This window comes from Dromiciops gliroides, chromosome 2 (assembly GCF_019393635.1).
Source record: "Dromiciops gliroides isolate mDroGli1 chromosome 2, mDroGli1.pri, whole genome shotgun sequence".
Classification (NCBI taxonomy): Eukaryota; Metazoa; Chordata; class Mammalia; order Microbiotheria; family Microbiotheriidae; genus Dromiciops; species Dromiciops gliroides.
In genome coordinates this window covers 538,748,728-538,776,029 of record NC_057862.1, presented here as the reverse complement: position 1 = coordinate 538,776,029, position 27,302 = coordinate 538,748,728, and the positions used below count along the sequence as shown (strand labels likewise).

Below are 27,302 nucleotides of genomic sequence, written 5' to 3'. Positions count from 1 at the left end.
TTTATCTCCCCAGGGGCATTGTAAGCTTCCCAGTGGTACAGCCACCTCTGCATAGTCATGTTGGTTAGGGTTAATGTTAGGGGTTTTTGTTTAAATGAGATTGAATCCCTTGGCAACTCTCCTCTTTCCATTTCCCAAAGCCCCACACCAGCCCAGTGGTCAGAAGTCATCTTTTTTTATTTTTATAAGATTATAATTTATGACTTATAATATATAATTACTATATAATGCATTTATTTAATATAATGCAGTGTATGTTTAAATATGTGATACCTTTAATATGTATGATATAATATATTTTATGTATTAGAGTTATAATATATATAATATATAGTTGTATAATGCATAAGTAATAATATGTTAATATTATAATTTATAAAATACAGGCAGCAGAGAGAAAGAAAGCAAAGAGCAAACATCTAGGGTAACTCCCAACTTCCATCTCTCTGTTGAGACTCTGGGAAAACAGAAATTGCACCAGTTTGGGGTTGGGGGAGAGATGAGAGGATAACTATCTAGAAGGAATGAGTGGATTAGGGTCTCTTCTCTGAAGAAGGCAGTGATGTGGAAAACTTTCCCAAGCTACTCCATTTCTGTCTGGAAATCTCTACCCTTTGGTTCATGGCCACCTAGTCCAGCCATCTGGCCTTGCATAAGAGCAGAGATAATTTATTTCAGACAGTGGCGGGAGGTATCTGGTGCTGGGAGTTGACCTGGTATCATCTGGCAGAGTGGAGTGACCTTGGCTAGAGGTTTTCTGAGTCACTGATAAGGTTCGCTTGGCCTCCAGAGAAGAGGGTAGGAGAAGAAAGGAGATCCTATTATGTGTTGGCTCGGAACCTAATGGACCTGACAATCCCATCTCCTTCTCCACTCCAGCTCCAGGCTGATGGGAAGACATTAGAAATATAAGCCCCACACACTGGGGAGCTAAGGAAGCAAGGGCATTTGAACTATGGAGTGTTTGCCAGTGCTGGGGAGACAGCCTCCCTCCTCACAGATCAGATTCCTCCAATCCTAACGAGCAGGTGAAGAAAACAGGAGAAGAGATCCCTCTAAAGGAAGCTGCTCCACACTCCACCTGCCTTGTAAGGTGAGCTCTCCCCTTAAAGAGGCCTTGGAAGAGTCGCATCTGTAATCATTTTCTACTCCTCTCTTGCCTTGTCTGCAGCTGTCCCTGCTTGAAAAAACTCTAACAGCCATAGTACAAAAATACACAGGTCAAAAGCACCCAGTGAAGACCCAGTTGGGGTGGGGATATGGAAAGAATCCTCTGTTCTCCTGAGACTGGGCTCTCTCTTGAGGCAGGTCAATGTTATTAGGTTACCAGGCTACTCAACCCTTCCTGATAATATTCCTATCCCACAGCCTTTACAGGGAACTGTCCTGACTTTGAGGGGTTTGTGCTGCAGCCCAGCCCAGAAGCCTAGATTCAGCCCTTAAGACCGAAATTAGATACTGCTCTGCTCTGTGGTGGGAAAGATTTTAGTCTTAAATTGGCTAATTTCCTTTGAGCAAGTCATTTAATTTTTCTACGCCTCAGTTCCCTCATCTATTAAATGAAGATAAGACTTTCCTTACCTACTTTACAGGTTGTGAAAATGTATGAATCCATGCTCGCTTCAGCAGCACATACACTAAAATTAGAAAGATAAGGAGAAGAGCATGGCCCCTGTGCAAGCATCCATGAACACAGTTTCATGAAGCATTCCATATTTTTTTCCTCTGGCCCTATCCCTTTGAAACTCCTGAGTGGGAATATGGGAAGCACCCATATGGGTCAGCTTCACGTGTCTCCCCTTAGTGTAACTAAGTCTTCCTGCAAAAGAAGGAAGGAGAGAGGAAGAAAGAAAGAAAGAAAGAGGGAGGGAGGAAGGAAGGAAGGAAGGGAGGGAGGAAGGAAGGAAGGAAGGAAGGAAGGAAGGAAGGAAGGAAGGAAGGAAGGAAGGAAGGAAGGAAGGAAGGAAGGAAGGAAGGAAGGAAGGAAGGAAGGAAGGAAGGAAGGAAGGAAGGAAAGAAAGAAGGAGGAAAGAAGGAGGAAAGAAAGAAAGAAAGAAAATGGAAAGAAAGAAAATTTTAGGATTCATAGAGTGCTCCTGGTGTGTCTTTTTTAATGAGGAACAAAGGTGCAGAAAAGGAAAAAAAATGACTTGCCTAAGGTGCCAGGAAGTTAGTAGAAGAGTCTAGGACCAATATTAAGATAACCAGTCAAGTGTTCTTTCCCCTACAGATGTGGTGCTTCATCTCTCTTCACCGTAGTACAGTCTTTGACCACCCTCTGTGAAAACACTTAGAAAAAATAGTATGTGCTAAACAAATGTTAAGTATTAGGAAGTTTCTTTCAGCATCTGGAAAACTTGTGTTTTGGAGGTAAAAAAATAAAGAGAGAGAACAAGATAGAAACACAGAGAGAGACATACAGAGACAGAGTCAGAGAGGAATTTCGAGAGATTTTCCCTTTGATCAACTGATATTTACCAAGATATTACATGCTCTCTTCCCCCATTGGATTGTACACTTTTTGAAAGCAGGGACTCGTTGTTTGATTATTTGTTTTCCTTATCCTCAGGGTTTACTTAGCACTTTGTCTAGAGCATAGTGTGAGCTTAATAAATGTTTGATGATTGACTGACTGATATGTTCTATGTATTTATTTAACCTTGGCTTTTGAATATGTAGCTCTGGTGTGTTGATAGGGATGCTGTGACTGATCTAGTTGTATCTACAGCTACATTAATGAAACATGTTCTAAAAGGTTCCTATTTGACTTTACTAACCAGTGATGAATTGGTCCACTACTTTGGATTTCTAAAAAAAAATTATTTTGTCTTGAATGCCCCTGTATGTGTTGCCTTTCTCTGTCCCTACCCTCAAGAGACATATTCTGTATAGTTAAGAGTTGGGGTGTTGTCTGCACATAGGTGTTTAAGGCAAAAGCATGCCTTCATGAAAAGGGCATGGAACTTAGAGATCTGTGACTTGGATAAACCCATGGACAAATAATTTCATCATCTCTAAAACAGGGATAAGACTATATGGACTGCAAATCTCACAGGGTCATTGGGAGGAAAACACTTTATGAACCTTAACAGTATTTAGAAATGCCAGCTATCTAGACTGACCACATCATGGTGCACACCTGTACTTCCTGCTCCTAGTTGCTAAAATTGTGGTACATTGTTTGAGTCTGGAGTTCCAAGGGCAAATGCCAATCAGGTATCAATACTTTTTTTTTTTGGCAGGGCAATGAGGGTTAAGTGACTTGCCCAGGGTCACACAGCCAGTAAGTGTCAAGTGTCTGATGCCGGATTTGAACTCAGGTCCTCCTGAATCCAGGGCCTCTGCTCTATCCACTGCACCACTAGCTGCTCCCCAGGTATCAATACTAAATCCAGCACCAATATGGTGGTGGTGGGGAGGCCACCAGACTGCCTGAGGAGGGGCAAACTGGCCCCAGATGAAAATGAAACAGGTCAGAGCTTTTGTTCTCATTAGCACTAGGGTCGGGCTTGTGAGTAGCTTTTGGACTTCCAGCCTAGGTAAGATAGGAAAACTGGGTCTCCAAGAGAAAAAAAAATGGTAGCTATTATTGGTTCATTCTCTTTGATGAAAAAGGAAAAGGCTGACCAATGTCCATATAGTATAGAGGCTAACAGATGCTATAATTTATTAATGGAATTTGCCTGGGGAAGGGGGAAGGGATTTCTGCTTATTCTTGAAACTAATAAGTTTGTCTGCTCTTTAGCATTGCTTACATTTGCATTATTGTAGTCTAAGTGGATACTCTTCTTGGATTTGCTTGCTTCAGTCTGCATGACCCCATGGAAATCTTCCCATGCCCGTCTGAATTCCTCCTGTTGTTTCTTGTGATGCAATAATCTTTAATTACATGAATAGCACTGAATTTGTTCAGCCATTCCTCAAGTGATAGCCCCCTACTTTGCCTTTTTTTTTTTTTTTTTGCTAACATAATCAGAGTGCTGCCGTGAATATTTTGGCATCACCACAGGACTGTTTGTCTTTGTCTTTGTCCTCCTAGGGCTATTTGAACAATTAAGGGATTGCGGGATCAAACTTATAAATAGGTCAATGACATTTTTTTTGCATAATTTCAAATTGATTTTCCAAAACAGAAAATTCTAAAAAAAATGAAAAGTTCAGGAGCTGACTCTTGATCACAAAACAAGAGCTTATAAATCATTTTAGTCCTATGATATAGTTTTTTTTTTTTAATTGTCAATGAAGAACACACCAGGAAACTTAATTAAGAAAAGTATTCTTCCTTTTGGTGGCCTAATGGTAAAAACATTTATCTTCTAAGCCACTTTTGCTGTTATTGGATCCTATTATTTTCTAGTTCCTCTCAATAATGGAGGGAAAAAAGTCATTATCTTTCCCTATAACTCCATTCCTCTACTGGAGGAAACTGGCTTTTCTCTTTACTCCACTTAAACTGTATACTTTCTAAACCCATCATAGTTTCTAAGAACTCTTCCCTTACTTTACTTATCCCCTGCCCCCTAGTACCTCATCTGATCTTTCTATGATGGAGATAAAGGGAGTTTGTGGTAATGATAGGGGTTCTCATTTTTTTTCCTGAAGAAAGAGAGGCACAGAAAAGAGGAAAGGTATGTCCAAGGTCTCACAGGTAGGTATTAGCAGAGTTGGGATTCAAACCCGGGTCTCCTGTGTTCCCCCTTAAATTTCCAGTCTTATGCATCCTTCATGAAACCATGCTGCCTCTCTAGAACTAAAACTTAAATACCACCAATATTCCCCAGGCTTCTCAGGGCCTAAGCATTTGGCCCAGTTGAAAAGCATCTTCAATGGGGCAGATAGGTATCGCAGTGCATAGAGCACCAGCCCTGGAGTCAGGAGGACCTGAGTTCAAATATGGCCTCAGACACTTGACACTTACTAGCTGTGTGACCCTGGGCAAGTCGCTTAACCCCAATTTCCTCACCAAAAAAAAAAAAAAAAGAAAGAAAGAAAAGAAAAGCATCTTCAGGTACTAAAAGAATTAGCAGGTGTGATTGCTGAGCCACCATCAATGATACTGGAAAGATTGTGGTGGCCAGGACAAAAACTGAAGAAAGGCACATGGTCTGATTTTTGTAAAAAGCAAAGAGTTCAAGTTCTAGTGAGATTGACTGATTCCTGGGAAAATTCTAGAAATGATGACTTTATTTTTGTTTTTTTGTTTTTGGGGTTTTTGCGGGGCAATGAGGGTTAAGTGACTTGCCTGAAATGATCACTTTAAAAAAAGATAGCTAGTAAACAACTAGAAAAGGAAACAGTGATTACAAAGGACGAGCATAGCTTCTTCAAAAACAAGTCACACCAGACTAACCTTATTGTCCTTTTGAACAAGCATATTTTGAACAAACTTATGGGCCAGGGAATCTCCAAGGAGATCTACTAAGCTATAGATTGGCTAAATTATCTATTAAGCCTTGGATATAATTTAATGGATCTAGTAGAGCCACACAATCAGGGGGTGTGCTGAAGCCAGCTTGTAGAGCTGATAGTTAAATTGAGTGTGACATTTGTTCTTGGAAATCTGCAGATGCTACAAATTAGGGATTCAAGTTTGGCTGATCATCTAAACTTATGAAATGATGGAGAAAATGTTAATATTGCAGATTAAACTTAAAAGTGTGATACGATACAGTTTTTCCCTTGAGAGCCAGTTGTTAAAAATTACCTACACACCCCTGAAGACAATGAGAGTAAAGAGAGTAGTCGCACAACTGAAACAATGGTAGGTATGGGTTATATAATACTTTAATATTTACAAAGTACTTTACAAATATATCATTTTGTAGAAGGCATTCTTAGATTTGCAGATAATACAAAGCTAGGAGGAATAGCTAACTTATATGAAGACAATCAGGATCCAAAAATTTCTACCAGCTAGAGCAGGGGTCAGCAAACTAGGTGCCACCTGTTTTTCTATGCCCAGAGCTAAGCATGGTTCTTACGTTTTTCAACAAAATATTATTTTACTTAAAAATGTAAAAAACAATCCCCACACTCTTAGCTGGCCTACTATAAGTTGGGCCCTTCGGGCTTTTATTTGCTGACCGCTGGACTATAACATTGATTTGAATCTGATCTATTCTGATGAATTCAGTGGAGAAAAAATGTAAAGTCTTACACTTGAGTTCAGACAATCAATTCCACAATTGTAAGAGAGATGAGGCATGGCTAGATAGCAGTTTGTCTGAAAATATCTGGGGAATTTAAATAGGAGGAAAATGCAACATGAGACAGTAGAGTGATAGTGCAGTCAAAAAAATCTAATGCTGGGGGCAGCTAGGTGGCACAGTGGATAAAGCACTGGTCCTGGATTCAGGAGGACCTGAGTTCAAATCCGGCCTCAGACACTTGAGACTTCCTGGCTGTGTGACCCTGGGCAAGTCACTTAACCCTCATTGCCCTGTCCCCCCCCCAAAAAAATCTAATGCACTCATGGGCTGTTCTAGAAAGCCTTATGTTCCAGATCACATGGTTAGATCACATCTGCAATATATTTGTTCACTACTAGATGCCACAGTTTAGGAATGATAATGATTATAATATTTATAATAACAATGGTTCTCATTTATATAGTACTTTAACTCTTATGAAGTACTTTACAAATATATCATTTTATCTTCATAATAATTCTGGGAAGTAGGTGCTCTTATCACCATTTTACAAATTAGGAAACTGAGGCGGAGGTTAAGTGACTTGCCCAGGGTAACAAAGCTAGTAAGAATCTGAGGTGAGAGTTGAACTCAGGTCTTTCTGACTCCTGCCCCAGTGTTTTATCCACCATTCTACTTAGCTGCTGGAGATCATCAATAAGCCTGATAGTGTCCAGAGAAGGGTGACCAAGATGGTAGAAGGGCCTAAAGTGCAAGTTGCATAAAGGTTAGTTGAAGGAACTGAGGATGCTTACTTGGTCTGAGGAGAGAAGACCTATTGGGCACATGATAGGTATCATGCACAAGAAAGATTCGATTTGTTCTCTTTTGCCCCAGGGGCAAGAACAAAAAGCAATGGGGATGGGGATTTTCCAGGCAGACACTGGTATTTGGCAAACCAGCTGTTATGATGGGGTTTCCTTTTAGGGTATAGTTCACATTAGAAGGCTACAGAGGGGCAGCTAGGTAGCACAGTGGATAAAGCGCTGGCCCTGGATTCAGGGGGACCTGAGTTCAAAGCCGGTCACAGACACTTGACACTTATTAGCTGTGTGACCCTGGGCAAGTCACTTAACCCCAATTGCCTCATTAAAAAAAAAAAAAGGCTGCCAAGTCCCTTTGAACTCCAAAGTTCTGTGATTCTATGATTTTATAAATATCTTCACATGGCTGCAGGGCACTCTTTGAAGACTTATCAGTGGGTGAACAACTAGACAAGAGTTTTCTTCCCTCTAAGGGGACCCTCAGATTGTACTCCTCAGTGATAATAGCTAGAGAACCCTACCTCCTTTCCTTTTTCCTTCTTTTCCTGAGCATTTTAGTGATGTTATATCCCTCCATCTCTCTGCCTTTCACTTCCTCCCAGGGGTTCTAAGAAGCTTGAAGTCACCAGCTGCCTAATTAATGTGACTAGTAACATTTACCTTGTCACTCTCTGGTTGCATTCAGTTCCCTTCTGTGGAAGAGACTTTAAAGGAAAAAGAAAAGGGAATAAAGTCTTTCCCTCCATGAGCTCATGGGGGAAAAAATAAACATAATAAAAGACAAAAAAAAAAAAAGGAAAAATTTACCATGTGACAGTTGGTGCTACCCACCCAGGGTCTATTGGCACCAGTGAGAGAAGGGTTCCCAGACAGGAGGCAGATGACTGGCTCACTGCTAGGCAGGTGGCACAGGACAGAAGGAGCAGGGGAGATGATTAGCTGAGGACCAACCACACAGGGAGGTCCCACAGCCCCAGACAAGAAGGGTTTCTGGGGGCTCCCGCCCACAGATCTGGGTAGGAAGCCGGTTAAAACAGTCCTCATTAGGAGACTGCCAGTTCCTTTACCAGGAAGTTGCCAATGCAGCCAATTTTTCTCCCCACTTGACAGGAAGCAAACTCAGCCAAGTGAGGCAGTGGCTATAGTGATTTCCCTGCCTTGAGCAGGGTGGCTTGTCTCTTCCTGGGATGGACAAAGGGCAGGGTGATGGCACTTGAGGATAATGGATTTTTTAAAGAAAAGCCTCTCAAATATGGACATGGTTTTACTCCAAGATTAAGTTCCTTAAGAACCCCAGGAAGGCTAACTAAGTCTCACCTTGAAACCATTCTCTGAATGATTCTCTTATTCTCTTCCTAGACAGCAGGTAATGTCAGGGAGGTAGAAAGGAAGAAACTATGCTTGTCAACCCTGCTAATAAGAGCTGACTGCCTCTGAAGGCCACTGGACACGGGCTCAGTGACCAAAAAGGTTATATTGATATGCTTACATATTTTAGGGAATAGAGAAGAGGAGAAGCCAGGTCTGCCCTTTCTCAGGCACAGTGGCTTGGCATCTTAGACATTTCCATAGATGAACTTATGGAAGTTGCCTCTCCTTATTACTTTTTTCTCATTTTCCCCTAATTCTTGGGCAAAACGGGGGAGGCAACTTGAAACCCAGAAAAATTTGGAAAAGATTAATTTCTACCTTTGTCACCATGGCACTTAATTGGCCTAAGTCTGATTACATTAATATTACCACATAAAAACAGCAGTTTCCCACAGATCCTTATGCTAGTGATAATGTGGAGCTACCCTCAGCTGAAGCTCATTCAGAAGATCCAGAGGGGATCAGGGTTAGTCCCAAACATTAGGGCATAAGTCCATGAACTTGCTTTTTTTTTTTTTAAATTGAGAACTCAACATCAATATAATTTGTTTCCTTTGTAATCCTGTGTATTTTAATTTATGCATTTAAAATATAATTCTGAGAAGGGTGTCTGTAGACTTCACGATCTTAGCAAAGGAGTCAGTGACACGAAATAGGTTCACAAGAATATCAGCATCATCACTGTGCTGAGGGAATCATCATTTGGAGGGGTTCAGACCTCTTCACCCATATGATTTCATGGGTCAAGGGAAAACTCCACAAACTTCTGAATGAATGTAGTACAATGGGATGACCACTGGGTACAGAATTAGAAGACCTGAGTTTCCAAATTTGGTTCTGACCTTTGGCCAAGCTATTAACCTCCCTAGTCACTGGTTTCTTCATCTGTCAGATGAAGTGGCTGGACTAGGTGATCTCTAAAGGTTCTTTTCTCTTGATCTTACAATCCTTTGAATGAATGAGTGAATGAGTGAATGAATGAATGAGCAAGATTTTCTCCTCTTCTGATGAAGATGGGGTCTGATTCTTCTCTTTTTCCTACATCCTAAAATCATTCCAAATTCCAATTCCATTTGATGTTCTAACCTGCCTGAAACAAGAATAAGCATCTATCTCCTGGTTGCTCTCAATCAAGCAGAACTAGGATGGAAGTGATTACTGAGTGCTACATTACTTTTTTAAAAAAATTTTTATTTTTGCTACATTACTTTAAAGTGAAAGAGCCTGCATAATTCCCATAATCCATCCCTCTACCGCCAGATAGGACCACCATAGACAGATGTAACAGAGAAACTGTTCCTGATGTATAACGGGAGGCATGATTCATAGTTTCCTCTTTTTTCCTTTTACCCAACCACAGATCCAGGTCAGTGCAGTTCAATTCAAATATGTATTAAGGCATTTTTATGCTAGCGCCTTTCCCCACCTACTTCGTTTTTCCCAGACTGTTATACACTGTCAGGGGTGGAAGGAGGAGAGTAACAGGAAACTTGCTCTTTCCTTATTCTATAGGGGAAGAGTTGGGAGAGATTGCACAGGTGTGAAAAGGGCCAAGTCTGGCTTCTTTCCACAAGACAGAAGACAATTTTGCATGAAAACTGAAAGGGATCTTAGAGTTCCTAATTGTTAAGTTGACAAAATTATGGTGAGAGTGGCAGCCAGAGCATACCCAAGAAAACATGATGCTTCACTACATCACCCCCACACATACACACACAACCATGCTGACATGAGATAAGATCTTGTGATTAATAAAAAATTCCCAAAGTTGAATGACAGCTTACTTTCCTTTCCCTCAATTTATAGAGACTGCCTTCTTTCCTTGCTCTTCTTTCTATGCTCTTCTCGAGTAGGTATCCAAATCTTCTGAGAGTGGAAATGGTCAGCATTGCTTCAGAAGTTGTCTTGAAGTATTTGTGTTCTGAAGATTCTTGGTGCAACTCAAGTCTGGACTGTTCCATCACAGGACTAACAAAAATTGAAAAACTTTTGAGATCTGGGCTGAGACCATGAAACTTACTGTTCAAAGGGTTTTTGATTATCTCTTTCCAAAAAGGAGCACCGAGGATTTTCAATTAGATGGGGCAGTCTGAGGGAAGGGGAAGGAGAGAAAAGGATCTACTATATAAGAATATAGGTATATAAAAATAGATAAAAGGTGATTTGGGAAGATCGTTACAAATTGGAGTAGATAAAGAAAGACCAGATATATAAGGTGACACATGAGTTGACAAACAGCTGGCTAACCCTGCCTCACTCATCTTGGAAGTTCGTTTTTATAACCCAAGTGTAAGACTGTACATTTAGTGCTTTTAAATTTTTATTGGATTCAGTCTAATATCATAGCTCAACATCTTTTTCAATCTTTACTTTGTCATCCAGTTGCTGGCTATGTCTCACAGATTTATCTAATCCACAAATTTGATAAGTATAACATCAATGTATGTGTGCATATACTGTTGTCTCTCACATTATAATGTAAGCTCATTGATTTTTTTAAACCAGGTTTTATTTTCTCTCCTTCCCACTCTCCCCCGCCTCCACCATTGAACAATTAAAAGAAAGAAAGAGAACTCTCATATCAAATATGCATACTTAAACAAAACAAATTCCCACATCAACATGTCCCCAAACATATGTCTCATTCTGCATTTTCAGTCCATTACCTCTCTAGAAAGAAGTAGGTAGTATGTTACATCTTTGGTCCTCTGGAATCCTGGCATCAGAGTTCTAAAGTTTTTCAGAGTGCTTTTCTGTATAATTATTGTCATTGTATAAATTGTTCTCCTAATTTTGCTCACTTCACTCTACATCAGTTCATAGAGGTCTTCTCAGTTTTCTTTGAAACTATCCATTCCATCATTTCACCTAGCATAATAACATTCCATCAAAATGTAAATTTATTGTGATCGTGATTGTTTTATTCCTCAGAGCCTAGTATAGTGCCTGGCACATAGCAGGTGCTTAATAAATACTTTGTTAATCAGTTGATTAATCTATGCCTTTTTCTACATCATTGATTAAAGTATTACATGGCATAGAACTAAGCATAGAACCTTTCAAGTTCATGTAGAATCATTAATGAGTACTTTTTAAAGGCCATCCATTCAACCAGTTCCAAATCTAGCTTATTATATTATCATCTTGCCCATACCTAAGTAACAGAGCGCTGTGTCTGGAATCAGTTAAACCTGAGATTAAATGCAGTCTCAGATACTTAATGTGACCCTACAAAAGTCATCTAACTTATGTCAGCATCAGTTTTCTCAATTGTAAAATGGGGATAAGAATAGTACCTACCTCTAAGGACTATTATGAAGATGAAATAAGATAATATTTGAAAAGTGTTTAGCATAGTAACATATAGTAGGTTCTTAAGAAATGTTTTTTCCTCTCCCTCCCACGTCTCCATTTTTTTCTACAAGAATAGCATGCTCTACTACTTTGCTACAATCTAAGTAAACTCTATCCACATCTATATGCTATATCTATAACTATCTTTCTCTGATCTACTAGTTTTGGGAAACAAAAAAAAAAAGAAAAGAAGGTTAGTCTTCATCAGAAAATTATTCTTTTTTTTTTTTTTTTTTAGTGAGGCAATTGGGGTTAAGCGACTTGCCCAGAGTCACACAGCTAGTAAGTGTTAAGTGTCTGAGGCCGGATTTGAACTCAGGTACTCCTGATTCCAGGGCCGGTGCTCTATCCACTTTGCCACCTAGCTGCCCCCATCAGAAAATTATTCTTAATGAAGCTACATTGACTCTTTGTGACCACTGCTTCCTTTTCCAGATATTCATTAGTCATTTATTAAAAACATATCATAGGATTTTGCCAGAAATAAAAGTCAGGATGATTGGCTGGTAGATTATAGATTCCATTCCCTTTCCCTCTTTTGAAAATGAGGAGATTTTTCTTTCTCTGGTGCTATGGCGTCTTTCCTGTTCCAACACAGCCTTTCATATACTATTGTGTACCATAACAATTACATCTGCCATTTCTTTGACTACCTGAGAATGTTTTTCATCTAGGCATAGTTATTAATTACTTGAATTCATCAAGGGCATCTTGTTGTTGCTCAGTCATTTCAGTCATGTCCAACTCTTCTTGAACTCATTTGGGGTGTTCTTGGCAAATATACTGGAGTGGTTTGCCATTTCCTCTCTAGCTCATTTTACAGATGAGGAAACCAAGATAAACAGGGTTAAGTGACTTGCCCAGGGTCACACAGCTATGAAGTATCTGAGGCCAGATTTGAACTCAGGAAGATGAGTCTTCCTGACTTCAGGCCCAGCACTCTATGCACTGTGCCACCTAACTGCCCCCAAAGGCATCTCAATGCTCTACTAATATCACCTTCCTTATTTGGGCCATTAGCTACTTATTAGCTTATTTTCTTCTTTCCTTTGCAATGCAAAAAATTTTTCTTCTTGGCACAAAAAGAAACCAAGCAAAAATCAAAACAACAACAACACAAGCACAGTAAGAATGAAGCAGTTCTTCCTTCATCATCCCATTCACCTCAAGCAGTGGTTCCCTTTTCTGATTCCCATTATTTCCCCAATATAGGGGAAAAAAGAGATTGTTTTGTCATTAGCTTTTTCTGTGAGTCATAGATCATTCTGAGCTTCTTTAGCATTCCTATTCTTACAGTACTATGCCATGCTTTTCTATTTTTGTCTTCTTTCACCTACCTTGCAACCATCTTCTGTGCAAGTCTTTCTAAAACCTAAATTAGTTGGTGAATTCCTTATGCATCTAAATCAGTCTTTTCAGACATCTCCTTATTTTCCTCATCATTGGCATTATTTTTCTGCTTTTAGAATTTTATTCAATAGTTTTTCATCCCTACTGGGTTGGCCTTTCCATGTAGAATTACAAGCCATGGGATTCTACTGTTCTATCTTCTGAACTTTTAAAAACTCCATCCTACCAAAATCTGAGCTGCCTGCTAAAGGATGTCCAGTTTTCCTCTTCCTCTCTATCCCAAACTCTAGGAGTGAATAGTCAAAGATCATTAAAGGAAGTCAAAAAATCATTAACTACTTTTATATGAGAGAGCTTCAGCAGCTTTCAGCAGATAAACTGAAATCTTATATTACTGTTTTTATCATTCCTCTGTGCCAGGTTTGGGATCCATTTTCTAAACCCTTCATCTATTTCCTCTTTATCTAGGTTGTCTAGAGTATACTCTGATAATAGAATTGCTTCTGTTTCTTCTTCATTGACTCTCAACTGAATGTTCCCAGCTGGATAGTCTGTACCCTACATTTCTTCACATGAGTATACCTTCTTATTTTGCAATTCAATACCACCACCAGATCATTTTTCTTGTTCAGTTATTTCAGTCGTGCCTGACTCTTCATGACCCTATTTGGGGTTTTCTTGGCAAAGATACTGGAGTGGTTTGCCACTCGCTTCTCCAGCTTATTTTACAGACGAGGAAACTGAGGCAAACAAAGCTAAGTGACTTGCCCAGGGTCACACAGCTAGTAAGTATCTGATTTAAACTCAGATCCTCCTGACTCCAAGCCTGGTGCTCTACCCACTTTGCCATCTAGCTATCATTTTATCTACTCTACCAAACTTGTATATAAACATTTGAAATCATGAGTTTTAATTACTTGCTCCTTTCTTGAATTTTGTCTCCTGTGAACCTCCAAGTGTCTCAGCTGCTAGCCTTAGTAGGACATAGCTACCCTCTGTGGTATCTACCTTCCTATATATCCATGCATAGTTTTAGCTTCCTTTTTCCTCTCCAGTTTGAAGCCTTTTTAATTGTATTTGAAATTTATCAGGGAAATGTATTTTTAACAGCCTTTGTTGAACAATCTCTATCCTTAGAAGCAGACAAGCAAGCTTGAACTCCTTGGACAAGAAGGAGAGTTCTTATAGATTTCACCCTTCCTCCACCTCCAGCATCAGGGAACCACCAAAATGCTATTGCTCTCTAGCTCCCCTGACTCACAGGATCTTAAGATATTAAATTAAAGCCATGAGGGACATTAAAGGGAGGTTGAGTCCAACCTTCCCATTCTACAGAGGAGGAAACTGAAGTACAGAGAATTTAAATGATGCTAGGGTCACAAAGCTAGCATTGGAGACAGGATTTTAATCCAGGTCTTGCCTTTCTTTATATCCCCAATACCTAGCACAGTTCCTGGGGCATAGTGAGCACCGGATAAATGCTCACTGACTAAATAACAGACTCCATAACATCCTAAGTCTACTGCTGGGGAGGCCACTCAAGGGAGAGGAAGTGAACCATCTGGTAGCTTCCTATTTTAACCAACTATTCTTGATAACTAGGTGTTAAGGGCAGTTGTTTCTTCACACTTAGCATCCAAGAAGCCTGTCTATCAAGAGAGGAGGAGCACTAACCCTGACAGCAACCAGATGCTTTGGAAAAGGAGGCTGAGAATGGGTTTGGAGGTGATCCTGCCCAAACCTTCAAAGGAAAGGATAAAGCCCTACTCCATTTTTTATATAAAAAGTCAAAACATATTCTTTAGGAAATGGGAATCTCATCTAAGTTCTTTCAGTAAACATAACAGAATATACTCCTTTATTTTATAGAGGAGGAAACCAAGACCGCATAAGTGAGTAGGAACTCCACCCAAGTCCCAGATGAAGGCTTGTTTAACTGTTACTGAAACTGAAGCTGGGCTGAAATGTTGTTCATAGAACCCAGATCTTAAAGGCACAGACTATTGGAGCCAGAAGGAACCTCAGAGCCCACATTATCTAACCCCTTCATTTTATAGAAGAAAAAATGAAGGCTTAGCAGGCACTAGAACCCAAGTCTCTTGACTGATCATAGGAGTTAAAGGATTTTCCTAAGACTACATGGCTATTATATGACCAAGCTGGACTGGGGGGCTTGGGTTTTCTGTCTCCACGGTCAATGCTTTAAAAAAAAATTGTGTGGGTGTGTGTTACAACCAATTTTATTTTAATATAATCTAAACACACACCATATAGAAAATACCAAGAAAAATTTATGTCCAGGAGTTGATGCTATTGCATTTGGATAAAGCCGGCAAGTTTTTGCTACTAGCATAGCCCAGGAAATACCACCAAGGAAACCTAATGTATTGGAACAGAAGCATTATGGTATTACCTCTCCCAACAGTTTATCAGACCCTCAAGAGACAAACTAATGGAAGCCCTAACACCAGTGGCTTTTTTATTACGCCATCCTGACTTTCTCTTATCCTACTTTTGCTCCCCCTCAGCTTTGAAGATGACTTTATATGCTGGCCTCCTTTTAGCCTATTCTCCTCTCCTCTGTTCATCTGTCAAGCTGATCCAAAAGTAACTGCTACCTGCCCACTGCCCTGTCAACTCATTCAGATCAGGGAGATGGTAGGAAGTGATATGGTGGTTTAAAACAAGGAAGTTGAGGGAGCAGAGAGAACATGGTCTTGAAAGTAACAGAATAGAAGGAAGTTTCTTCCAGAAATCTAATGACAGTCCATGGAGATGGGGACTGGGGATGGTAGGGGCAGGGGTAGGGAGGAGAGAGAGACACACACACACACACACACACACATATTAGAACCTTTCCACCTGGGTTTGGATCCATCCCTGGGCGTTAGAGGGAGAAAACTGATGAGAGAGAAAAGGGAGAAGCCAACTAGCTGGTGTTTTAAAAGTATTTGAGTATACAGAAAGCATGTGTGTGTGTGTGTGTACATACAAGCATATAGAGACAGAGAGATATATATTGGTCAAGCTATATGTATATCTATACACACACAATTAGCTCCCAAATATGGGTTTCCTTCCTCCTCTCTTCTCTCTTATCTCCTTTCCCCTTTTCTTCCTTCCTCTCTTCTTCTCTCCTTCTCTTCTTCCCTTATTACCTTTGATGCTTATTTTAACCCAACTTCAACTAATTAGATATGTTGGGATCAGAGTCCAGAAGGACAACAGTGTAATATGATTTCTGCTGCTTGAATTAATTTCACTATGCACAATTGTAATCTGAAGACTTCTGGATGACTGTCCTAAATACACCATTGTCCCCATCTCAAAGCAAAAACAAAGTTTAATCAAGGAACCTATACATAAACAGATAAGACTTGATCATTGTCTTCTGGGAGCCTGTAATCCACTCTTAAGACTGAGGCATTTCTAAAGGTTGGAGGTAGTGATAAAATGTGCTACTTAAAATCATTCTTATCTATTTATTAATTCAGTCAGTCGTTTTCAGTGGTGAGCAACTTTTCCTGACTCCATTTGAGATTTTCTTGACAAATATATCAGAGTGGTTTGCCATTTCCTTCTCCAGATCATTTTACAGATGAGGAAACTGAGGCAAACAGGGTTAAGTGACTTGCCCATGGTCACACAGCTACTAGGTGTGTGAGGCCAGATTTGAACTCAGGGAGATGAGTCTTCTTGACTCTAAGTTCAGCACCCTATCCACTGTACCACCTGGCTGCTCTCATCTATTCACTAGTCTATTAAATATAAATCACGAAGGCTTAGCATGTACATAGAATTGCACTTAAACCCAATCATAGAAAGATGAAGGCACCTTCCAAGGTTGTGTGCAGTAAAGTGTCCATCAACCAACCTAGGGTTATAACCTATCTGGCTGGTCTTGTGTTTGGGCCACCAGGTGGCACCAACTCCCAAATCTGGAAAATGATCCTGCTTCTTAGTTTGACCCTTAGGACAGTTCTGCACGGCTACCTGCAGGGACAGGGTAGAGGAAATGAGAAGTTAGACTGAGCTAACATTGAATGAGTGGAATGGCAGCCTAGGGAGGAGGGTGGTGAACGATGCAAAGTTAGAACCAAGAGCCAGAGCAGAAGAAACAGGGTTTTGTTTTTTGTTTGTTTTTTTTTTTTCTATTTCACCACCTAGCTGACCTAGGGCAAGTCACTTACAGTTTAGAATCTAAAGGGACCTTAGAGGTCATCCTAAAACGATCCCTCTCCCTTTGCTTGCCATCCTGAAGATGAGAAACCTGATGCCCAGGGAGAATACAAGGAGGCAACAGTGTTGTCAAAAACCAAACAAAAACCAAAAACAAAAAGAACCTTCTTGATTTAGAGTCCAGATTAAGTTCTCCAGATCAGAAGAGCTGGAATTGAATCTTAGCTGACACTCACTAGCTGAGTTGCCTAGGACAAGTCACTTCATCCCTCTGAGCTATAGTTTCTTTGTTTGTAAAATGGGAATAATTATTATGATGCCATCAACTTCACAGGGCTGTTGTAGGGAAAGCACTTTCTCAACCATAAAGCCCTATATAAATATGAATTATTATTTTGTAATCCAGTTCATGACTATGTACAAAGACAGTACATAGGCTTGCCCCTTACCCCCACCCCAAAGAGATTATCCTGTTTTGGTTTTTGTTTTTCTTCTAGACTGACTATTTCTGGGTCCCTTCCCCTAATCCCTTCATGATCTCCATCTCTCCCTTGGTTTAGAAAATTTAGCATTGTTTGGGAACTCTTCCACCGAGTTCTTGTCTTCTCTCTGCCACCAATATTCTCCCAGAACTAGCAGCTTGGTCATCCAAAGTTCAAAGCCACGTGGGCAGGTTTCCATCCAGGAATCCCTCCACTTCCTGCCATGGATACTCAACTCCACATACTTGACCAAGGACCTCTTTTCCCTTCCATCCCTGTCCCCTGCTGCTCTCTCTGAGGCTATGGGGTTCATCTTCTATAGGGAGCATATGGATTCCCTCATGCACATTATGCCCTAGAAGGGTCACGGGGCCATGTGGCTGTGCTGACTTCCCTCCAGGGAACCAGAGTCTATGTGTGTCCAGCTGTCTTCACTCTGTCTCATCTCTGGTTTTTCTCCATCTCTCTCTCTCCCCTGCTCCCCAGCTCTCCTTTTTTGTTTGTTTGTTTGTTTTTGATGGGCAATTGGGGTTAAGTGACTTGCCCAGGGCCACACAGCTAGTAAGTGTTAAGTGTCTGAAGCCACATTTGAACTCAGGTCCTCCTGACTCCAGGGCCGGTGCTCTATCCACTGCACCACGTAGCTGCCCCCCAGCTCTCCTTTTAAAAGCCTAGTCCAAGGGCCTTTGGTATATGAACTGTCCATGAATGAATGAATCCATCAGCTACCAATGAACAAAGGGCCACTGAGGAATACTGGCTGCAAAGTGACTTCTGAATCTTATTGAATTAAGGAGGCAGCATCACAGCCACAACCAAAGCCTCATAGCTGTTAACTTTGTTTAAAAGGAGTCTTAAAAAAAAAGTGGGGGCAGTTAGTTGGCACAGTGGATAGAGCACCGGCCCTGGAGTCAGGAGGACCTGAGTTCAAATCTGACCTCAGACACTTAACACTTACTAGCTGCATGACCCTGGGCAAGTCACTTAACCCCAATTTGCCTCATCCCCCCCCCAAAAAAAAAAGGAGTCTTGAAAAGGAGTTAACCTTGTCAATTACTAACATCTGTAGTTAAATGACTTGACCAAGCTCACACAACTCAACATTTTAGCATCCTTGGTTTCCTTCAAAACTCAGCTCAAATGCCACTTCCTACATGAGTCCTTTCCTCATGTCCCAAGCTGTGCCACCCATCCCTACTTCATGAGCTGGTATTTATTGTTTATATATGTGGGTACAGATATTCTACATCTACACATACATATAGATGGTATCTCCCCCACAGGATCATAATTTCATTGAGGGCAAGGATGGCTTCATTTTTGCCTTTGTATTCTCCATACCTGACAGTGTTTTGCAATTGTCCAGAATTTAACAAATGCTCATTGAGCTTGTTCTTTGGAACTGATCTTAAATAGGAGGAGTGGGTCCTAAGGTCCTTCCTAGCTCTAAATCCCATGACCTGGATTCAGGTTGGTTTTAGGCTTCTGGGTAGATCACTAGTAAATCAGAGACAGCCAGTTGGATAAGCCAGCATTGGAGGCATCAAGAGGAAGGCTCTTTTAAGCAAAGGAAACAGTAAAGTAACAAGGGTCTGCTGCCACCTTGAAAATTCTGTACTCTGTGGGGAGCTTACCTTATGGCCCAGCTTTGGGGGGGGGTGTCTTGTCACCCTAGTAGGCCCATGCACCTGCTGCTAACACTTAGTGAGGGGGTGAGCTTTCTCCAAGGCTGGGGCTCCCTGACTGCTTGGTAGGAGGTACTGTGATCAGGGCTTTTCAGAGGAGGCTGCTGACAACAATCGGGTCCTGATTCCTTTGTGAGGATGTGATTGAACAATTCCCCAGCTCAGCTGTGTGGGGGAGGCAGTAAGCAGGAAGTCAAGAGCTCAGCCCAGCCATTTGCAGAGGAACACTACAGCTTCATTACCTAACCTCCCTTCAGTGTTCTCTTTTTTTCTTTTTCTTTTTCTTCCATTTTCCTCTCTTTTCTTTTTCTTTCCTTTCCTCTTCTTGGCTTATCTTGTAACTCTTTATGAACCTGAAAGAAGATGAGGCCAAGCTTAGTAGATTCAGTGTTCAGGGATGAGGCCTCACAGTTATTAATCAACTAATTAACAGTCGTATATTAAACACCTATTGTGTGCCAGGTGCCAAGGGTGCAAAGACAACATTTTTAACCTTTTGTTTTGCAGGGCAATAGGGGTTAAGTGATTTGCCCAGGGTCACACAGCTAGTAAGTGTTAAGTGTCTGAGGCTGGATTTGAACTCAGGTACTCCTGAATCCAGGGCCGGTGCTTTATCCACTGCGCCACTTAGCTGCCCCAAGACAACATTTTTAAATGAACTTGTCATTCTATTGAGAAAGGCAGACTTGAATGTATATAAAAATATGTGCAAAATAACAAGTTTTGGAAGAGAAGACGCCCTAGCAGTTGGGGGAGGCAATAAGCAACTTAGGCAATTGAATGGGAGAGTAATATGATGAAAGTCATGTTTTAAGAAGATTGCTGTGGCAGTTAGGTGATGGATTTTTGGAAGGGGGACCACCCAACCAGGTGTTGTGGTTCATCCCGAGGAGGGAGGCTAACATTGGCTGATGTCTCGAGTTCAAGCATTCTGAGCTGCAGTGGGCTAAGCCAATAATGGGTTGTCCACACTAAGTCCATCATGAGTGTGCTAAACCCCAAGGATATGGAGCTTTTAAGGTTGCTTTTAAGGAGGGGTGAACGGGGCCATGATGGAGTATGTCAAGAGCAAGTCAAATTTCTGATTCTAAATAGAGTGGGAGAGGGCCTGTGAGTGGTAACTACACTTCTAGCCTGGGTGAGATAGGGAGCCAGCGAGGCAGGCTGACAGACAGAGACAGAAAGAGATGCAGAGAGAGAAAAAGACAGAGACAAAGAGAACTGGGGGGAGGCAGGTATAAGATGGGGAAGGTAGAGGAGGAGAGAATCTAGAGGTAGTTAGAAGGTGTCTATATTCATCTTTGTCAGAGATGATCAGGGTCTGGATCAATGTGTTAGCTGTAGGAGTAGGGAAGAAAGCATAGATAAGGAATCTATTGCAGAGGAAGCATAGCTCGGATGCCTACTCTTCCCATGCATAGATGGTGCAGGCACACACATCCATAGGTGCAGGTGCATGCACAGGCTGCTGCACTAACATATGCAGCGATAAACAACAGGCAGGGAGCAGTTTTCAGAGCCAGGAGTGCTGCTAGTAGGAGATGGGCAAGCTGCCTATTTACAGTGCCTTGTATTTGGGTTTCAAAACTGCACCCCACCCCAGCTCCTAAAAAACTCCCTCATCCTTTATTGTCAGTAACCCTCAGCCCTGGACCACTGATTCCTACTGCTAATGATTCCCTGAGCTGTTTCTCTATACACAATGCTTTTCCACGATGAACAAAATACTCCGCTCATCTCCCCAGAACCTATGGGATACGGAGGAGGAAGAGTGGAAAAAAGAAAAAGGAGAACTTCTTGTCCCTAAATTACCAAGATCACACCCCTCCACTCCCTTCAGACCTTTGCCTTCTCACACTGGGTTTGGCTTCCCTGAAATCTTACCAGAGGCAAACCTCCTACAAGTAAAGTCACAGGAAAGATTGTTTGGGGTTCCAATACTATTGACGTAGGCTGTCTAGGAATGTCAAAGATGATAAAGATCTATTTCATCAGACCTGATTTCTTCCATTCATTGATAAAAGAGTCTTAGAGGAACTCCATAGTATAGATGAGAAGGTAAGGGGAAGGCCATGGAGAGAAACTGTCTCCTTCTAGTTAAATCACTGTGTCTGATGACTCAAGATTTGTCCAGTGAGTGGTCTCTGCCCTAGGACAAGACAAAGCTCTATTTGCTTCTCTAATCTGTTCAACAACAACAACAACATTCCTAAATAAAGATACCCTAACCTGAGCCAAATCCCAAGTACCTAGAACGTGGCAGGATCAATTAGCAAATATTCTTTGAGCACCTGTCCCCCAGGCTGTCCCTCTTCTGCTCCGAGCACAGACCTCCTTGGCTTCCTTTAAATCACAACTAAAATCCTGCCTTCTACAGAAGGCTTCCCCAATTCATCTTAATTCTAGCGCCTTCCCTCTGTTAATTATTTTCTATTTATCTTGTACAAAGTTTGCTCTGTATATATTTGTTTGCATGTTGCTTCATCCTATTAGATTGTAAGCTCCTTAAAGGCAGGCACAATCTTATCTTTTTTTTTTTTTTTTTGGTATCTCCAACACTTAACACAGTGCTTGGCTCATAGTAGGCACTTAACAAATGTTGATTGATTGATTGATTGATGTAATTCATTGTCAGGAAATGCAGAGAAATACAATAGTCATTCCTAGTTTCAGGGAACTCCCAGTCTTGTTAGGGAAACAGGAGCAGCACACATGGAACGGTAACTAACAGTTTCCCTTTTTTGTTCCAGGTTACTAGACTGAGAGCTGAGGGAAATGTTATAAATATGGTAGACCTAGACTTTAGCAAGATAATCAACACACTCTTCTGTGATATCTTTGTGGACTAGTTGGAGAGATGTGGGCTTAGTCATTGGCACAGTTAGCTAGATTCGGACCTGATTGAATGACTGAACATAATCAGTCAATAAATATTTATTAAGTACCTGGGGTGTATGGATTGTTCAAGGAGAACTAGCACCTCGGTGTGAGGATTCGTGGATGAATGGATAGGTGTATGGATAAATAGATGGAAAGATGGATGGATGGATGGATGGATGGATGGATGGATGGATGGATGGATGGATGGATGGATGGATGGATGGATGGATGGGGTAGATGGATAGATGATGCATGGATGGATGAATAGGTGCATGGGTGCATGGATGGATGTAGATGTAGACAAAGACAGAGACAGATTTTTGTGAGATGCCCCTATGTTTAAACCTGGTCCATATAAACACAGAATGTGGTTCTAAGCCAATTAGTTACTGTAGTATTTAGAGCTGAAAGAGAGATTATCTAGTCTATCACTCTCATGTTACAGATGAGGAGTCTAAATGCCAAACAATTTCACTGGCTGTCCCTCATACTTGGAACGCTCTCCTTCCTTATCTCTGCCTCCTTGGCATCCCCCACTTCCTTCAAGTTCCAGCTAAAATACCACCTTCTACAGGAAGCCTTCACCAATCCCCCTTAATTCTAGTTGCTTATCTCCAACTCATCCTGTATACACTTTGTTTACACATACAAATTTGCATGTTGTCTCCCCCATCAGAGTGTGAGCTTCTTGTTTGCCTTTCTTTGTATCCTCCACACTTAGCAGAGTGCCTGGCACATAGTAGGTACTTAATAAATGTTTGTTGACTGATCAGGTAGTCCCCCAAGAAATGAAGTAGCTTATCCATGATCACACAAGTACTAAGTGACCTGCAGAACTAGGATTTGAACCTAGGTTTTATCCGGTGCCCTTTCCACACCATACAGTCTTTCAGTCTAATAGGGATAAGTGTAAAGAACTACACTTGGATTTTTTTTTAATCCTCAACAACGTACAGGAGCAGAGAGGCACCTTTAGAGAACAATTCCCATGAAAGGGGATTTTAGTAGAAAATGAGCACAGCAGGAAGGCAAAATCACAAAGAAGATAGTCAGCCAGCCTTGGAGTGTGCTGATCATCACTGTGCTGATGTCTTGGCACCATGGGCAGCTTTATTTCTTAGTGACCAGGGCACTGGTGAGTTTTAGATAAGCTGTCCTTCAGCATTGGTGTAGGGAGTTTACATACTGGAAGTTCCGTTTGCTGTTGACATTATAGATTCTTAGGTTTAGCGCTATAAAAAGGACTTAGAAGGCATCTCATCCAAGACTATGCAAATGATGGTCTATGAGTGAGCAGTGCATACCTGTTTTTATACGGCCCCAGAACTAAGAACAGTTTTTTATATATTTAAATAGTTTCAATATCTATTCATTTTCCCAAGAAGAAACTGAAGCCTAGGGAAAGATTGAGTGACTTACCCCTGGCACAGTAGGGGTAGCTAGGTGATGCAGTGGATAGTGTGCCAGGTCTAGAGTCAAAAAGAGTTGGGTTCAAATCCAGCTTCAAACACTTAGCTGTATGACTCTGGGAAAGTCACTTAACCCTGTTTGCCTCAGTTTCCTCATCTGTAAAATGGGAATAATAACAGTACCTACCTCTCAGGGTTGTTGTAAGGATCAAATGAAATATTTGCAATGTACTTAGCACAGTGCATGGGACATAGTATGTGCTATAGAAATGTTACCTTTATCATCATAGGTATTAGTCTAGAAAAGAACTTAGATGGAATTTTCAAGTATCTAAAGTGCTATTATGTAGAAGGGAAATTAGTCTTATTTGTATGGTCCCAGAAGGAAGAACTTTTTGACTCAATAAAAGAAACAGTTTCCTAATAATGAAAGCTATGCAAAAGTGGAATGTGCTGCATTGATAGGGAATGAGTTTCCCTTCCCTGGAGGTCTGCAAAGTGGAGACTTATATGAAAACTTGCTGTTATAGAGGGGTTTGTTGTTGTTGTGTTAAAAGCTGGAATACATGACAATAATAACAATAAAGGTAATAGATACTACAAGTAGACTTAATATGAACACAAATAATAATCTACAAATGATATTAATAATGATAAAAAGATAATAGATAACAATAACTCATGTGTATACATAGCAAATCAAAGTGTTCAAAACCATTCAGATACATTATCTTATTTAATAGGGAACCTTGGGAAGTAGCTCATTTTGCAGGTGAGGAAACTGAGGCAGAAGTTAAATAACTTGCTAAGGGTCACACAGGGCATCTCGAAGGCAGGTTTTGAACTCAAATCTTCCTGACTGCAAGTCCAATATTTTCTCCACTATGTCACTCCGAAATCCCTTCGAGCTCTAAAATTCTGTAATTCTGTGAAAATACAAGCAAGGCTTTCTATATCAAAGACTACAAAAGAGTTACAGACTACTGAAAGAATGGAATAGTTAAGGAATCCTTTGACACGGACAGGGTTTGAGTTGGATCTTGAAGAATGTATTAAGACTTAAATAAAAGGAGGGAGAAACAGTGTGAGGGATATTTGTTATTAATGATAACTGGCTGGGAGTCGGGGGCGGGGGGGGGGGGGCAGCTAGGGTGGTGCAGTGGATACAGCATCGGCCCTGGATTCAGGAGTATCTGAGTTCAAATATGGCCTCAGACACTTGACACTTACTAGCTGTGTGACCCTGGGCAAGTCACTTAACCCCCATTGCCCCGCAAAAAAAATAAATACGTAATAATTTTTTAAATCTGGCATTTACTTACATACCACTATTACGTGCCAGGTACTGTGCTAAGCACTTTGTAAATAAATATTATCTCATTTGATTCTCACAACAACCCTGGGAGGTAGGTCCCATTTTACAGATGAGGAAACTGAGACAAAACAAAAGTTGTGCCTGGAGTCCAACATAACACAACTAGTAGGTAGTCTGAGGCTGGATTTGAACTTTATGACTGCAGGCCTGGAGCTCTATCCACTGCTGCACCTAGCTGCCTAGAGGGAAAGTGAATTAAGTGGTCCATGCATGGTCTGGCTTGACTCTAGTGCCACGTGGAGGATGTGGAGAAGCCCTGTAGCCATCTATCTCTTGGCTCGGGATGCAGGTTAGGATTGCAGGATCAGGGAGGATGCTATGTTTTTAATAGCTTCCCTGATCCTAGACCTAATGAATTGAATTACCAAAGGCACAGTACCACAGGGACTCTTTCCCCCTCCCTTTCTCTCTTTTCCCCTTCTCCCTTCCCCCATCCCAGCAGATTGGAAAGAGAAACAATTGTAGCAAATTCTCCTGGCACGTCCCAAAATGCCATTAGCATCAATGGAGCCCCAGCACTTAGAGAGAAGAGAACGAGGCACAATTCATGCCAGGCTGGCCTTTATCTGAAGGGTCCTCTCTACTAATGGGAAATCAGGACTAAACACATGCGCACGCGCCCCATGTATGGGGCCTCAATGCACTCGTGGCACGGGAATTATCCCAATGAATGTCAATGAATGGACGAGGACAATGCATTACAGTGAATGAATGGGTTGTAATGGGGCCTTTTGCAGGGGCTGAATGACAATTGAACTCCTTTGGAAGGGAGAAGCAGTGACATTATCTACAACCAGAAAATTAGGCTGGGTCTTGGCCTGAGAAAAGACCATGCATGGTAGAAGTAGCTGAAGCCCCTCCAATTAGAGCCATTACTTGTATAGATTGGGATGGGGGGGAGGCAGGGGCGGGGGAGAGGGGGGAGAAGAGGTCTGTGGATCTGAGCTGTATTGTGGGCCACTCTAAGCATGATCACAGGCACTTCTATGAAGGGCTGGAATTAGCCAGCCAGTTCCTAAGAGCTCAGATTGGATTTTCCAGTGAGTTAGAAAAGAGGTCTCCAACACCATCTCTACTCTGAAGAAACCCTGAGGGTTTGGGGAAGAGGAGAGAGTAGCAGGAAATAAAGGAGTTATCATCCCTCTCAGGCTAGAGGGGATGTAGAAAAGCCCCAGGGAGAAAAATCAGATTTAGTCCTGCAGATCCATTCCCTCTATGTGCACCACGCAGCCTCCCACCCACAGAGCCCTAAACCCTCAGTCTGGGGAGAAAGCTGCTTCAGAACAAGGGAATTCTAAGAGCAATCAGAAGGGCACACACACACACACACACACACACACACACACACTCATGCTCTCATATGCATTTATTAGATTCATGTAATAAGCAGCAGAAGCAGAATTTGAACCCAGGTACTCTAATTCCTATTCCTGCATTCTTTAAAGTATATCATGCTCACAGTTTCTCCCTCCCTCCCCGCCTCTTCCCCTCCCTCCCCCTCCCTCCTCCCCCTCTCATCCCTGTCTCCGTCTCTCTCTTTCTCCCTCTCTCCTTTGCTCTCTCCCCATCTCTTTCCCACCCTACCTCTTTGTTTCTCTCCCTTCCTTCTCCTCCCTCGCCCTCTCCCAATCTTCAGTCAGAGATAGTAAAAATAGACTATTACAGTGAGTAACTTTGGTGGAGTGGAATGAAGGCTACCTTTGGAATCACAGGTCCATGAGTACCTTTGTGACCTAAAGTAAAGTGTTTAACCTACCTGGGCCTCAGTTTCCTTATTTGAAAAATGGGGGGGGGGGATTTGAACTTCCCTCTCTTTCTATGATTGTGTCTATATGGCCTGAGGTCTCTTTCAGCTCCATATCTATTGTCCTATGTGCTTTCAGTCTTCATGTTTCTCTGCTAGTTTTCTGGTGGCATTTCTATGGGGCAGTCTCTAGTGAGAGTTGTCCCAGCTCAGTGACTAAGGGTCAAGATGCCTGAATTCTGGTCCTGCCGCTAACAATCTGTCATATTAGGAATAGCCCTCTTCCCTTCCTGGGACTATTTCCTTCTCTGCAGAGTAGAAGCTAGACTAGATCATTTTTACAATTCTTTCCCGCTCTGAAAAATCTTTGAAGATTGAAGATCATCTGGTTGTAGCTGTCCAGGGAGGAAGCTTCATACTCTGCCCCACCCCCAATCTCCACTTGGATGATGGAATTCTCAAGCCCCATGCCAGACACTGGCACTCATGGGACCATGCTGGGGTATTGCCAGGATGCTAAC

The 27,302-nt window shown here is 41.5% G+C and overlaps 1 protein-coding gene and 1 non-coding gene across 7 annotated transcripts in view; both read left to right on the top strand.

The window, feature by feature from the left end:
- Positions 1–27,302, top strand: part of LZTS1 (leucine zipper tumor suppressor 1) — a 75,325-nt gene that overhangs the window by 8,799 nt on the left and 39,224 nt on the right. The gene's annotated exons all lie outside the window — the stretch shown is intronic.
- Positions 1,614–1,720, top strand: LOC122745029. The gene has a single exon (XR_006355333.1). It is a non-coding gene; the product is annotated as a U6 spliceosomal RNA (small nuclear RNA).